A 16,543-nucleotide genomic window follows, 5' to 3' on the forward strand; every position below is an offset into this window, starting at 1 on the left:
GGGGGGGGAAATAGAATGTGTCGAGGTAAAGTTAACACGTGAGGAGACCTGCAAGTGGCATTCTAATTATTCATCGTTTGGCAGTTCTGTATTTACGTATAGAGTAATTAGTTATATAGTTAATCCGTAATACATGTGCTTTATTATAACCCCCCTTGCCATGGTATATACTCGTATTAATTAAGATGGTCCCCTTTACCAAGGAATCCTCAGTAAGAATCAATAAGATTTTGTGATAATTCGTGACTCAGCTTTTGGTAGGTTGTACGTAGATTCTTCTTATCAATTGGAAAATAATTATTTCAGACGCTTCTTTCCTTTGAAAGGTTCTATATTATATAATGCAATTTGCGTTTTTACAGTGTTCAGGTATTGTGCTAGACAAATAAAATTGACATGTCCCGTCTTCACAAGTTGATGATTTATATGGTAAAGTTTCTTAAAGTTATGTGTTTTAATACATGCTTTTTGAAAATATATTTATTGAGAGAAGTAATTGGTATTTGGCTAATCAATTTAACAAGCGATTTTGAACAGCATATTATGTTTGGCCAAGATTTTCAAAATGACTTTTGGAATATCAAATTACGAAGAAGAATATGGAAAAATTTACTTAGCAGTTAATATTATTTATGTAGATAAATAATTTTATAAAAGATTATATAATTAAGTTATTTATTTTTATTTAAATTAAATATAAAAATACACGAGAAGTACTTTATTCTTTCAAGATGATGTGTGTGTATATATATATATCATTCAACAAATATAAAATAATTTACCCTAATAAAATCACGGAGAGGAGAATTGCCATTAAAATAACCTAAATATTAGATTAAATTAAGTGGGATTATTTTGGTATATTTTGCTAAGGATAATTTTTCCAACAGGAAAATTGATTTTTTTTTTGGGCTCCTAGAAACATGGACAAATAGACTACTAACAAGCTACAATTGAAAAATAGCCTTCTTGTTTAGATCTAGTTGTGTTTTTCTCTCTATTTATTAGTTATGTGAAGAAAACAATAGATTATTGTATATCCTTTCAATTATGATGTGACTACGCTTTTCCTGAGTCGTCGGTCTATTAGAAATAATTTTTTTACCTCTACAAAGGTAGGGGTAAGGTATGCGTACGCACTATCCTCTCAGATCTCACTTGTGAGATTGCACTGAGTTTGTTATTGTTATGGAGAAAACAAAAACACAATCGTATGTAGCATGAGAGAGATGTGTGAGTATACTAGGAGAAATATAATTAGGAACGTATAGATTCAGGACAAGGTGGGAGTGACTTCCGTAGTTGACAAGATGAGAAAATCGAGGCTGAGATGGTTCGAACATGTGAAGAGGAGATGCACAGATGCCCTAGTAAGGAGGCGGGAGAGGTTGATAATTGGAGGTCCAAAGAAGGTAAAGGTAGACCGAAGAAGTATTAGAGAGAAGTGATTAGACAGAACATGGCATGTGTTCGGCTTACGGAGGACATGGCCTAGATAGGTGGATAGGAAGGGCGGAAATTGGGGTAGAAGAATAGTAGGTAATCGAGCTTGGGACACCATATTTGTCCCGTATTTTCCCATATAATTATTATTGTTATTATCATTCCTATATTATCTTATTTTTATTTATTTCCATTACTACCTGTTGTCTCCGTTTCTTTGCTTTTCTTGTTGTGTTGTTGTTTTTCTACTTTCATAATGCTTGTCTTTATTATTTTTAACATGAATTGTTCGCTACTATATTCTTTTTCAAACATGCTAAGAGATGCTTTCTTTAGTTGAAAGTCTATCGAAAATAGCTTCTTTACCTCCTCGATGTAAGAACAAGATCTTGATGTGAACTAAGAGTCCACCAAACTGTATAGAGAATCTAGTTCTCTATCAGTTCCTACAGAAGACACATACACAACAGTAAGTAAATAACACAACAGTATTTTACATGAAAAACTCCCAGCCCACGTTATTAAAAACCACGACCTACACTCGTAGGATTTCAACTTTACTAACCGAGCAACTTTGGATTACAACCTATTGTAACCTAGGAATTAAATTCTTAATCCCTCACCTACTTATAATAACTCTATTGCAAGCCTCTTTGTAATAACTCTATTACAAAGCTCACCACTTTGACTAACTTACACAAATATGAGGTTTATGGTTTACAAAGATATCCCGCGAGATGCTTCTAACTAAGCTGAGTAGGAATTATAAGTGAATAACATTAACAAAGACATGACAATACTAAGGACACTCGATGTACTCAATGCTGGGATTTGGTCATTTGTTCTGTTGCTGCTTTGTTCTTCAAGCCTTGGAGTAAATAAGACGGCTGCACACTTGAGAGTAAATTATGCTTTAGGGTTTGCAAGTGTCTGTAATTCATTGCGTCATGTTGATAATATATAAGTGAGGTCACTAGGATGATGCAAGCAAGTATCTGATACAACATGCTTCAACAGTGACTATTGCACTGTTGCGTATGCAGTGCATCAACCTTAACAACTGTAAAGAGTTGACTTGTACTGTGATCGGATGAACGAATAGCCATCTGTTCCCACTGTCGTTCCCTTGAATGATATCATTAGAACTTGTGCTAGACTTGTGACTTGTTGTTCTGAGCACAAAGAGGCTTTGTACTAGGTTCCCTATCTGGTTCTCATATGAAGTTTGTTAAATTATCAAAATACAAAGGTACATAACTTATCAATTTCTCCCTTTTTGATGATGACAAACTTAGAATTGAAGTCCCTCTCGAGAACCAGATCTCCATATGATTCCCCCTGCAGATTAGCCATATTCCCCCCGAGAACCTGTTTCTCCCCTTCAATTTTTCTTCCCCTTTTTGGCATCGTAATATTCCCCCCCCCCCCCCAAGTAAACGCAAAAAGAAGTCTAGCAATGTTAACACATGCCACTTGTATGCATACGACATAGCTAAAAATATAACATAAGAGTATAACATGCATATAGAAGGACTGAGATGCTCATTAGTTAAAAAGAGAAGAAAACATAGGCAGTAGTAGTACCATTGTTACAAAACATCCACAAAATAAATAAACTAAAGAACCACAGTCATAGGAACAAAATACCAAAACAAGACATTGGGACCAAGACATGCACTGATAAATTGGACATTGACAAGGGGACAATTTACGGGGCACTGGATGAGGGAGGGAAGGATGAAGGGGCAAGGGCTTTGAGAAGAACATCCACTCAAGCATTTGAAGACTGGTGCTCATTGATCAGCTGCTCTTTCAGGTTCTCAACCTGTTTCCTCAGGTCTGCATTTTCAGCCTTCAAGAGGGCAACCTCTGCACCCTGAGAACTGTTAGAACCAGGTTCCTCTCTGGCTTGTTTGAGATGTCCCTCAAGAATGGAATTCCTATCCTTCAGCCTCCTTATCTCCTTATTAGCAGCAGTCTAAGCATCAATCAGATGAGAAACCGTAGAATTGCTGCCAACTTCCTCCTTCTGTCAATACACTTGCATTCCTCCAAGGTAGTCATTGAGAACGTTTGCTTACGAGTTCTCACAACTGCTCTCCCCAAGGGGACTTTGAAATATCCAAAAACTATGGTGAGCAGGAACCCATATGGAAATCCATGGTTCCCATCCTTGAAGTATGCCACCTTTTTCATATGTTCAATCATGATTCCAGGCAGGTTGATAGTAGTGTATCCATCCAATGCCTCTATGAGAAACAAGTCTGCTCTTGATGCAATGGAACGTCTTCCATCAATAATACATTCAGAAATGCACTCTTGACATCCATTTGAAACATTTTGAATTCCATATGAGATGCAAAAGCAATGAGAGTTCTGATGGCTTCCATCCTTTCAATTGGAGTAAATGTTTCATCATAATCAATTTCTTCCTCTTGATTATAGCCTTGAACTACCAACCTGGCCTTGTTTCTTATTGTATTTTCAAACTCATCAAGCTTGTTAGCTAACACCCACCTGGATCCAATAACTGTTCTATATGAAGGTCTGGGAACCAGGTGCCACACACTGTTCCTCTCAAATTGATGGAGTTCTTCTTGCATAACAAAAATGCAGTCAGCATCTTTTAATGCTTCCTTGATATTTTTGGGTTCAATTTGAGACAGAAAAGCTGAGAAAACAAACATACTTCTTGTCTTTGATCTAGTCCGAATTCCTGAATCCAGAGGAGTGATTACATTCTAGAGAGGATATGAGCTTTTATGCTTCCAGTTAGATACCCGAGTCTCATGGTGAGAAGAACCAGGTTCCGCCGTGTGAGATCCATCATTAGCATCCACGGAAGTGTGAGTGCCACTTCTGTGCTCAACATCAGGGGTGCCTTGCATAGCATCAACAACTCTATTTTCTGTTTAGTTACTGTAATGGAGAGACCAGGTTCTTCTGAATCGGCTGGAGGTTCTGCTGCATCTTCTTCACTAGACTCCTTGACCTGACTCATCAGATCTGCCTTCCCGTTTGCTATATCAATGACTTCTTCATGAACCTTTGAATGTTCTCCATCTTGATCATTCTTATCATGTGAATATTTCCTACTTGAGTGGTGTAATTCATCAAATATTACATGTACGCTTTCTTATATACATTGAGTTCTTTTATTGTAGACTTTGTATGCCTTGCTTTGCGAAGAATATCTAAGAAAAATCCCTTCATCATTCTTGGCATCAAATTTTCCCAGCGCTTCCTTACCATTGTTGAGAACAAAACATTTGCAACAAAATGTTCTCAGGTAAGTCAGCTTTGGTTTTCTTTCGTTTAGTAATTCATACGGGGTCTTGTTTAGGAGGGACCTGATCATGCACCTGTTTATCAGATAGTAGGCAGTGTTCATTGCCCCAGCCCAAAAACTCTTTGGTACACCACTGTCAATTAACATCATCCTTGCCATATCTTCAAGAGTCCTGTTTTTCCTCTCCACTACACCATTTTGATGGGGTGTTCTTGGGAGAAATTTTATTTTAGGTGAGACTCACCCAACAATAGTTGTATGAGGCCATTCTCTACTTTTGACAAGTATATTTGTGGGGTCCATTTGCTATTGGATTAATTCAAATAAATAAAGAAAAAAAAGGTAAATTTGTTGTTGATAGAAAACTAAATAGATAGTACAAGAGAAATGGAGGGAAAGAAAAAAAGTTGATGCCAATTTCCCTCCTTAATTACCAACTTTGGTCATCACGACTCCAACAGAATTTCTCACCACCAACTGTTGATCAACATAGTCCAACAAAGGCCACAACAAATTTATATTCAAGCAAAGAAAAACGACATTCTATTCAAATGTAATACTCCATATACATTTTGTATATATTTGTCTTCTTCTAGTTTTTATTTTTATTTTTATTATCATCGTTTATATCTTTCTAAATTCATCTTATGGTTCCAAAACTTTAAAACTGAGCCTTTGGAATTTATTCATCGATATCAATATGAAATACAAATTGTGCCCACAAAATACTCTTCATGTTAATATAAAATTTATGTCTTCTTGTTAATAAAATGCTCCTTATTTTGGTACATAAGTACAAATTTGTGCCTGCTAATATTGAGACTTTTGCATTTGAAATATTTTGCTACCATACCTGCAAGAAAAAATATATCAATACCAAAATATTATTTACTATTGTTAGAATAGTTATGTAAATAGGAGTAAATAACCCTTATCCTATATGTATTAGGAGTGGGACATGTTATGTATATATAGGGCTCATTGTATATGTTAATAATATCAATAATAATATTTTCTGCCGTGCATTCTCACATGGTATCAGAGCAATTGTGAGAGATTTATCGCTGTGCATAAATTCCAGCGATTCCGGGAAGAGAAATCAGTCACCGGAACCCTTTTTCCGGCGAGTTTTTCAAGCCTGTTTTGCGTCTGCTTTGTCTCTGTCAGTGTTGTGCAAAATCCAACACTACCACAAGAGTCGCCACTGTCCGGCGACCAAACCCCACAAAAAAATCTCCGGCAAACAGTACTCCACGCGCCACCAGAAGCCCACGCGCGTGAGCCCACGCGCCGGTGCGTGCACCACTTTCCGATTATTTTTTGACGAAGTTCCTTCAGGACAGTTGGATCGCCCTCAAATTCCTCCTACCCATAATTTTATTTTTCAATTCCGACCACTTTGGGTTTTTTCCGGCGACTACACTGATTTTTTTCGGCAGCTACAGTATTTTTCCGGCAAACACAGTGTTTCTTTCATCTATTTCAGCGAATTGTCAGTTGATTCTTTTTGTTATTTGGTGATAATCCAACCATGTCTTTGGGAGTCGATGCTTTCGGGTCTAAAAACCCGGGTTCTAGCAATTCCGGTGTTATGATTACCTCAGAACCTTTAATGGGAGGTTCAAACTACTTAGCTTGGGCTTCGTATGTCGAGTTGTGGTGTAAAGGTCAAGGAGTTCAAGATCATTTAACAAAAAAGGCTAGCGAAGGTGATGAAAAGGCCAAAGCACTGTGGGAGAAGGTAGATGCTCAATTATGTAGTATCCTGTGGCGATCTATTGATTCCAAGTTGATGCCCTTGTTCCGTCCATTCCAGACATGTTATTTAGTTTGGGAAAAGGCTCGTAATTTATACACTAATGACATATCTCGTTTCTATGATGTAATATCGCGAATGACAAGCTTGAAGAAACAGGAATTGGATATGTCTACTTACTTGGGACAAGTACAGGCAGTCATGGAAGAATTTGAGAAGTTGATGCTAGTTTCTGCTAGTATGAAAAGCAACAAGAGCAACGACAGAAGATGTTTCTAGTTCTTACACTCGCTGGACTCCCTAATGACCTTGATTCAGTACGTGACCAGATTTTGGCTAGTCCGACTGTCCCCACAGTTGATGAATTATTCTCTCGATTACTTCGCCTTGCTGCAGCACCAAGTCACCCAGTGAGCTCATCACAGACACTTGACTCATCTGTCCTCGTATCCCAGTCAGTGGACAATCGGGCATCTCATACTATGGAGAATAGACGAGGAGGAGGTCGTTTTGGAAGATCTAGACCCAAGTGCTCTTATTGTCATAAACTTGGACACACTCGTGACGTGTGCTATTCTTTACATGGCCGCCCACCCAAAAATGCTTATGTTGCTCAGACTGAGACTACAGGTAACCAGGGATTTTCTTTATCTGAAGGGGAGTATAATGAGTTCCTTCAGTATCAAGCAAGTAAGCAGACATCTCCACAAGTAGCCTCTGTTGCTCAGACTGATACTTCTATTGCTGGTAATTCTTTTGCTTGTGTTTCCCAGTCTAGTACTCTTGGACAATGGGTTGTGGACTCAGCCGCTTCTGATCATATCTCTGGTAATAAATCACTTTTGTCAAATATTGCGTATTCACAGGATCTCCCACTGTTACTTTAGCCAATGGGTCTCAAACCAAAGCAAAAGGAATTGGACAAGCGAATCCCCTACCCTCTGTCACTCTAGATTCCGTTCTCTATGTCCCTGGCTGTCCTTTTAATCTTGCATCTGTTAGTCGTTTGACTCGTGCCCTCCATTGTGGTATATATTTTATTGATGATTCCTTTATTATGCAGGACCGCAGTACGGGGCAGACGATTGGAACAGGACTTGAATCAGAAGGCCTTTACTACCTTAACTCACTAAACTCCTCCAAGGCATGTCTAGTTACAGATCCTCCGGACCTAATTCACAGACGTTTAGGACATCCAAGCTTATCCAAGCTTCAGAAGATGGTGCCTAGTTTGTCTAGTTTATCCACATTAGAGTGTGAGTCATGTCAGCTCGGGAAACATACCCGAGCCTCCTTTCCTCGTAGTATTGAGAGTCATGCAGAGTCTGTTTTTTCTTTAGTTCATTCTGATATATGGGGTCCTAGTAGAGTCAGTTCAACCTTGGGATTTCGTTATTTTGTTAGTTTCATTGATGATCATTCAAGATGTACTTGGATTTTCTTAATGAAAGATAATTCTGAGTTGTTTTCTATATTCCAGAATTTTTGTGCTGAAATTAAAAATCAATTTGGTGTTTCTATTCGCACTTTTCGCAGTGATAATGCCTTAGAATATTTATCCTCTCAATTTCAGCAGTTTATGACTTCTCAAGGAATTATTCATCAGACCTCTTGTCCTTATACCCCTCAGCAAAATGGGGTTGCAGAGAGAAAGAATAGGCACATCATTGAGACTGCTCGCACACTTCTCATTGAATCTCATGTTCCGTTGTATTTTTGGGGCGATGCAGTTCTCACAGCTTGTTATTTAGTTAATCGGATGCCTTCCTCTCCCATCCAGAATCAGATACCGTATGCCGTATTATTTCCCCAATCACCCTTATACTCTGTTCCCCCTCGTGTTTTTGGGAGCACTTGTTTCGTTCATAACTTAGCCCCTGGGAAAGATAAGTTAGCTCCTCGTGCTCTCAAGTGTGTCTTCCTTGGTTATTCTCGTGTTCAGAAGGGATATCATTGTTACTCACCTGATCTTCGTAGGTACTTTATGTCCTCTGACATCACATTTTTTGAGTCTAAACCTTTCTTTACCTCTTCTGATCATTCTGACCACCTTGATATCTCTGAGATCTTACCTATACCGACCTTAAAGGAGTCTACTATAGCTCCGCCTTCACCTTCCGCCACAGAAGTCTTACCCGAGTCTACTATAGCTCCTCATTCACCTTCCGCTACAGAAGTCTTACCCATTCCAACTGTTGAGGAGTCTAGTGTGGCTCCTCCTAGACTCCCTGCTACAGGAACACCACTTTTGACATATCATCGTCATCCGCACCCAGCATCAGGCCCAGCTGATTCACGTCCTGCACCTGACCCTGCTCTTGCTGCGGACTTGTCTCTTCCTAGTACACCGATTGCACTTCGGAAAGGTATACGGACCACCCTTAATCCTAATCCCCATTATGTCGGTTTGAGTTATCATCGTTTGTCATCACCCTATTATGCTTTTCTATCTTCTTTGTCCTCTGTTTCCATCCCTAAGTCTACAGGTGAAGCATTGTCTCATCCAGGATGGCGACAGGCTATGGTTGACGAGATGTCTGCGTTACATACTAGTGGTACTTGGGAGCTCGTCCTTCTTCCTTCAGGTAAATCTACTATTGGTTGTCGTTGGGTGTATGCAGTCAAGATTGGTTCGGATGGTAAGGTTGATCGTCTTAAGGCTCGTCTTGTTGCCAAGAGATATACTCAGATATTTGGGCTCGATTACAGTAATACCTTCTCTCCCGTGGCTAAGATAGCCTAAGTCCGCCTTTTTCTATCCATGGATGCTGTTCGCTATTGGCCCCTCTATCAGCTGGACATTAAGAATGCTTTTTTACACGGTGACCTTGAGGATGAAGTTTATATGGAACAACCACCTGGGTTTGTTGCTCAGTGGGAGCCTCGTGGCCTTGTATGTCGCTTGCGCCGGTCACTTTATGGTCTAAAGCAGTCTCCTCGAGCCTGGTTTGGTAAGTTCAGCACAGTTATCCAGGAATTTGGCATGATTCGGAGTGAAGCTGATCACTCTGTATTCTATCGGCATTCTGCTTCGAGTCTCTGTATTTATCTGGTGGTCTATGTTGACGACATTATTATTACCGGCAATGACCAGGATGGTATTACTAAATTGAAGCAACATCTCTTTCAACACTTTCAGACTAAGGATCTGGGCAAACTAAAGTATTTTCTGGGTATTGAGGTCGCTCAGTCTAGCTCAGGTATTGTGATCTCACAACGAAAGTATGCCTTAGATATTCTTGAGGAGACAGGAATGACAGGTTGTAGACCTGTTGACACTCCGATGGATCCGAATTCTAAACTTCTGCCAGGACAGGGGGAGTCTCTTTGCGATCCTGCAAGATATAGACGGTTGGTTGGTAAATTAAATTACCTTACAGTGACAAGACCTGACATTTCCTTTTCTGTGAGTGTTGTGAGTCAGTTTATGGATTCTCCGTGTGATAGTCATTGGGATGCAGTTGTTCGCATTCTTCGGTATATAAAATCAGCTCCAAGCAAAGGTTTATTGTTTGAGGATCGAGGCCATGAGCAGATCGTTGGATACTCAGATGCTGATTGGGCAGGATCACCTTCTGATAGACGTTCTGCGTCTGGATATTGTGTCTTAATAGGAGGAAATTTGGTGTCATGGAAGAGCAAGAAACAGAATGTGATTGCTCTGTCTAGTGCGGAAGCAGAATATCGAGCGATGGCTATGGCGACATGTTAGCTAATTTGGATCACACATTTGCTCAAGGAGTTGAAATTTGGTGAGATTAGTCAGATGGGACTTGTGTATGATAATCAAGCTGCTCTTCATATTGCATCAAATCCAGTGTTCCATGAGAGAACTAAACACATTGAGATTGACTGTCACTTTGTGAGAGAAAAGATACTTTCAGGAGATATTACTACCAAGTTTGTGAAATCGAATGATCGCTTGCAGATATTTTCACCAAGTCCCTCACTGGTCCTCGTATTAACTACATTTGTAACAAGCTCGGTACATATGATTATATGCACCAGCTTGAGGGGGAGTGTTAGAATAGTTATGTAAATAGGAGTAAATAACCCTAATCCTATATGTATTAGGAGTAGGACATGTTATGTATATATAGGGCTCATTGTATGTGTCAATAATATCAATAATAATATTTTCTCCCGTGCATTCTCACAACTATAAATTTAAAATAAGATCAATATAACCTTTTAGTATCACGATAATCTTTTAGTGCTAAAATGAGATGGTGGGCCAAATTTCCACAAAAGATTTCATTCACAGCTACAATGATAAAAAAAATAGACTTAAATTATATCACTGTAATCTTTTAGTGATAAAGAATATACAACAATGAACAAAATCCTATCAAGGACTTAACGGTTTAGTGCTAAAATTATATCTTACTTTGTTGCAGTCTTCCAGCTGATCGTTACAGACTTACAGTCAAGATGTATTGAACATAGTTGCTGGAAATAATTTTTAGCAGACAATAAAATAAATGGATTACTTAGTATCAGTATGTATAACTGGTCTACTTTGGGGAGATAATTCACTATAAGTTTGTTTTCTAATTTTGTGTTCTAAGAGGGATTTATTTCTGTTGATAGAGGATTCCTGAAACAACAGAAACTATTATACCAGTGGATAGAGGTGGAGTTAATTTTGCTATGGGGACTACGACAGTGCCTACTACTTCTGTTTCTTAACAAGATCATAATGCAAATGATGAGAAAAATTCCACAATGATACATAATGTGTATAATATCGACAAGTAATTTGATTTTAAGATTGGCATGAAATTTGGTTCCGTAGAAGAATCATACAATGCATACAATTCCTACACCGTGGCAAAAGGGTTCGGTGTTCGAAAAGGACCAAAAACTTTTAATAGAAAGAAAGAAATGACTAGATGTTTATTTCTTTGTTCTTGTGAAGAGCAATCTGATAAGCTTTCCCCTTTTCATGAAAGAAACCGACAAAGGTTAGAATATAAATGTGGTTGTTTGGCTCGTATAAAATTCAATATTTCAAATGGGACATTGGAAGTATTTGAATTTAATGATGTGCATAGCCTTCTCATGATAGAAGAGAACTTGAGACATTTCATACAATTTGGTCGAAAGCTTACAAGTGCTACTAAAAATATTCTTGGTTTATGATGGATGCTGGTATTCGTGCAAAAAATGTTGTTCGATACCTTCGGAATGAAGCAGGTGAAATTGAAAATGCAGGATTACTGAACAAGATGCTCATAACTTCATACAAGCGCATAAGAGAAACATGATTAGTAGTGGAGATGCTCAAACTTTGGTAAATCATTTTATGCATTTGCAATCAGAGGATAAAAACTTCTTTTATTTTTTTTAAGTTGATGAAGATGGCAAATTGTGCAACTTCTTTTGGAGAGATAGCATATCTAGATTGCACTATGAGTGTTTTGGGGATGCGGTGATTTTTGACACTACATATCGTACAAATAGATATGACATGATTTGTGCTCCATTTGTTGGTGTAAATAATCATTGGAATTTTTTTTGATGTGCATTATTGTGCAATGAAACGATTGATTCTTTTGTTTGGTTATTTCAAACATTTTTAAGGCAATGGGAGGAAAATCACCAAGAACAATTTTTACTGATCAAGCTCATGCCATAGCATTTGCATGAGCGTGAGGAAATTGCTAGAAAGTATTTGTATCAAGCAAAGGTTGAGATAACTAAGCTCCAAAGTGCGTTATATGTAGACGGTCGTGATAAAGATCGGCATAAGTTTATTTCGACTATTGATCCTCTGCTAGATGGTATGAATCAAATTCTGGATCCAATAAAGAAAAAAGGAAAGGAAACGGGATATGAGAGATTAAAGCCAATTTCTGAGCAAAGAAGAAGAAGGACATCTCAAAAAGTATCAAAAGCTAAAGCAGGACTACCACATGCTTCCACGGGATTACGTTTTGAGGTTTAGTCTCTAGACATGTCAATTTACATATTTTTTGTTTGGTTTTTGCACATTTCTTTCATTTGATAATTTTAATATGTAATTTTCTTCCAATTTCAAATATGCAGTTATATGGAGATTCAAATAGTACTTTCACTCAATTGTTGACTCAAGAATCAAGCTTGCAGACAGCATGTTGCAGCCAAAACCAAGCTCAAACAACAACCAATGTTGGCATCAATTGAAGCATAATAGTACCCTCTATTTTGTGTGAATATATTTGAATATGCTTTTGTACTCTTCCTAGGGGTGTTCTTAAACAATTTACTGCAGAATATTGTTGGGTTTTTAAGGTATTTAATTAATATATTAAATACTTAAAAGAGGGTGAATGGGAAATGGAGGGAAATGAAATTTTTGAGTGAAATTTTAAGTTCCCCCTCCCTTGGCAAATGGGCATTGTCCCATATTGGAAGAGGAAGAGGTTTTTTATGGGTATATAAGCAATTGCTCTTCTTCTAGCTCTTAAAGAGTTGAGAAGAAGGCAAGCCTCGCGCCGTCGTCGCTCGCTCGGCTCGGCTTCGGCTTCGGCTTCGGATTTGGTCAATTGATTGATTAACTTTTTGGACCAAATTTATTTGTTAATAGTAAAATATTAACAGAAATGTTATTAAATATTTGTTTTAATAACAAAATATTAATATTAAATATTAATATTAAATCCAATCCGTTTTTCTGTTTTGGTAACAGAAAAGTAACTACCCTCTTCAATTTTCTCTCTTTATTTTCCCTCTTTATTATTGAGTAAATGGCCATTTATGTAATGGCATTTATGTTGTGGGCGTTTTGCATAAACAGCCATTCTGAAGAGACCCAACTTTGGCTATAAATACAACACTATTCTGCTCAGAATTTTAACTACAATTTTCTGAGTTTCCTCTCCTTCTTCTGCATACTTTTAGCATCAAAACAAAGCAAAAAGTAAGTGTGATTTGCTACCGAACTTTGTGTTCGCTGAAACACTGGGGTTTGAAGTACCACTACACCAGTGTGTAATTCGTTCTATCCTAGGAGGAAATAATCCATAACCTTGGGTGCTAGGAGGGGATTAAATTCCTTAAGGAAACACTGTGAATTCAGTGGGCTCGAATTGGTTTATGTCATTTCTGTTTATATTCATTACTGTTTATATTCATTTATATTTCCAGAATTTATTTTACAAATACAGTGTAATAACAAGCTTAAGGAATTTAATAATTTATTTTCTGTATTTGTACTTACTGTTTCTGGAAGAGTAAAACCTTTGTGGTTTTGTACTCTATTAAAATCTACGTGATTTTAACGTTTGTGTCATTCTTTTACAAAAATGACTAATGAGAATGAGAACCAAGCGGTTCCAATGGTGACTGCCAATGCGTCAACAAGCCGAACGACACCGGCAGCATTGGCACCGGCGGAGAAACCCGAAAAATTTTTCGGGATTGATTTCAAGCGCTGGCAGCAAAAGATGTTCTTCTATCTGACTACTCTAAGTCTCCAGAAGTTCATCAAGGAAGATGTTCCTGTGTTGTTCGACGAAACTCCATAAACTGAACGCTTTCTCGTAATTGAGGCATGGAAGCATTCAGATTTTTTGTGCAAGAATTATATTCTAAGCGGGCTGGAGGATGGTTTGTATAACGTCTACAGTGGCGTGGAAACGTCAAAGGAACTGTGGACTGCGCTTGAAAAGAAATACAAAACCGAAGATGCCGGGTTGAAAAAGTTTGTTGCTGCAAAGTTTTTGGACTACAAAATGGTAGATAGCAAGTCTGTTATTACCCAAGTCCANTTTATTTTTCAATTCCGACCACTTTGGGTTTTTCCGGCGACTACACTGATTTTTCCGGCAGCTACAGTACTTTTCCGGCAAACACAGTGTTTCCTTCATCTGTTTCAGCGAGTTGTCAGTTGATTTTTTTCTGTTATTTGGTGATAATACAACGATGTCTTTGGGAGTCGATGCTTTCGGGTCTAGAAACCCGGGTTCTGGCAGTTCCGGTGTTATGATTACCTCAGAACCTTTAATGGGAGGTTCAAACTACTTAGCTTGGGCTTCGTCTGTCGAGTTGTGGTGTAAAGGTCAAGGAGTTCAAGATCATTTAACAAAAAAGGCTAGCGAAGGTGATGAAAAGGCCAAAACACTGTGGGAGAAGGTCGATGCTCAGTTATGTAGTATCCTGTGGCGATCTATTGATTCCAAGTTGATGCCCTTGTTCCGTCCATTCCAGACATGTTATTTAGTTTGGGAAAAGGCTCGTAATTTATACACTAATGACATATCTCGTTTCTATGATGTAATATCGCGAATGACAAGCTTGAAGAAACAGGAATTGGATATGTCTACTTACTTGGGACAAGTACAGGCAGTCATGGAAGAATTTGAGACGTTAATGCCAATTTCTGCTAGTATTGAAAAGCAACAAGAGCAACGACAGAAGATGTTTCTAGTTCTTACACTCGCTGGACTCCCTAATGACCTTGATTCAGTACGTGACCAGATTTTGGCTAGTCCGACTATCCCCACAGTTGATGAATTATTCTCTCGATTACTTCGCCTTGCTGCAGCACCAAGTCACCCAGTGAGCTCATCACAGACACTTGACTCATCTGTCCTCGTATCCCAGTCAGCGGACAATCGAGCATCTCATACTATGGAGAATAGACGAGGAGGAGGTCGTTTTGGAAGATCTAGACCCAAGTGCTCTTATTGTCATAAACTTGGACACACTCGTGATGTGTGCTATTCTTTACATGGCCGCCCACCCAAAAATGCTTATGTTGCTCAGACTGAGACTACAGGTAACCAGGGATTTTCTTTATCTGAAGGGGAGTATAATGAGTTCCTTCAGTATCGAGCAAGTAAGCAGACATTTCCACAAGTAGCCTCTGTTGCTCAGACTGATACTTCTATTGCTGGTAATTCTTTTGCTTGTGTTTTCCAGTCTAGTACTCTTGGACAATGGGTTGTGGACTCAGCCGCTTCTGATCATATCTCTGGTAATAAATCACTTTTGTCAAATATTGCGTATTCACAATCTCTTCTCACTGTTACTTTAGCCAATGGGTCTCAAACCAAAGCAAAAGGAATTGGACAAGCGAATCCCCTACCCTCTGTCACTCTAGATTCCGTTCTCTATGTCCCTGGCTGTCCTTTTAATCTTGCATCTGTTAGTCGTTTGACTCGTGCCCTCCATTGTGGTATATATTTTATTGATGATTCTTTTATTATGCAGGACCGCAGTACAGGGCAGACGATTGGAACAGGACTTGAATCAGAAGGGCTTTACTACCTTAACTCCCTAAAATCCTCCAAGGCATGTCTAGTTACAGATCCTCCGGACCTAATTCACAGACGTTTAGGACATCCAAGCTTATCCAAGCTTCAGAAGATGGTGCCTAGTTTGTCTAGTTTATCCACATTAGAGTGTGAGTCATGTCAGCTCGGGAAACATACCCGAGCCTCCTATCCTCGTAGTATTGAGAGTCACGCAGAGTCTATTTTTTCTTTAGTTCACTCTGATATATGGGGTCCTAGTAGAGTCAGTTCAACCTTGGGATTTCGTTATTTTGTTAGTTTTATTGATGATCATTCAAGATGTACTTGGATTTTCTTAATGAAAGATCGTTCTGAGTTGTTTCCTATATTCCAGAATTTTTGTGCTGAAATTAAAAATCAATTTTGTGTTTCCATTCGCACTTTTCGCAGTGATAATGCCTTAAAATATTTATCCTCTCAATTTCAGCAGTTTATGACTTCCCAAGGAATTATTCATCAGACCTCTTGTCCTTATACCCCTCAGCAAAATGGGGTTGCAGAGAGAAAGAATAGGCATATCATTGAGACTGCTCGCACACTTCTCATTGGATCTCATGTTCCGTTGCGTTTTTGGGGCGATGCAGTTCTCACATCTTGTTATTTAGTTAATCGGATGCCTTCCTCTCCCATCCAGAATCAGATACCGTATGCAGTATTGTTTCCCCAATCACCCTTATACTCTGTTCCCCCTCGTGTTTTTGGGAGCACTTGTTTCGTTCATAACTTAGCCCCTGGGAAAGATAAGTTAGCTCCTCGTGCTCTTAAGTGTGTCTTCCT

General features: G+C 38.6%; 1 long non-coding RNA gene across 1 annotated transcript in view; it reads right to left on the minus strand.

Moving 5' to 3' along the window:
• Positions 1-5,288: 5,288 nt before the first annotated feature.
• LOC109208528 overlaps positions 5,289-16,543 on the minus strand; it is a 14,676-nt gene continuing 3,421 nt past the window's right edge. Inside the window, exon 3 of the long non-coding RNA XR_002065190.1 lies at positions 5,289-5,585. This is a non-coding gene — a long non-coding RNA (uncharacterized LOC109208528). The remainder of the gene's footprint in view (positions 5,586-16,543) is intronic.

This window comes from Nicotiana attenuata, unplaced genomic scaffold, assembly GCF_001879085.1.
Source record: "Nicotiana attenuata strain UT unplaced genomic scaffold, NIATTr2, whole genome shotgun sequence".
Classification (NCBI taxonomy): Eukaryota; Viridiplantae; Streptophyta; class Magnoliopsida; order Solanales; family Solanaceae; genus Nicotiana; species Nicotiana attenuata.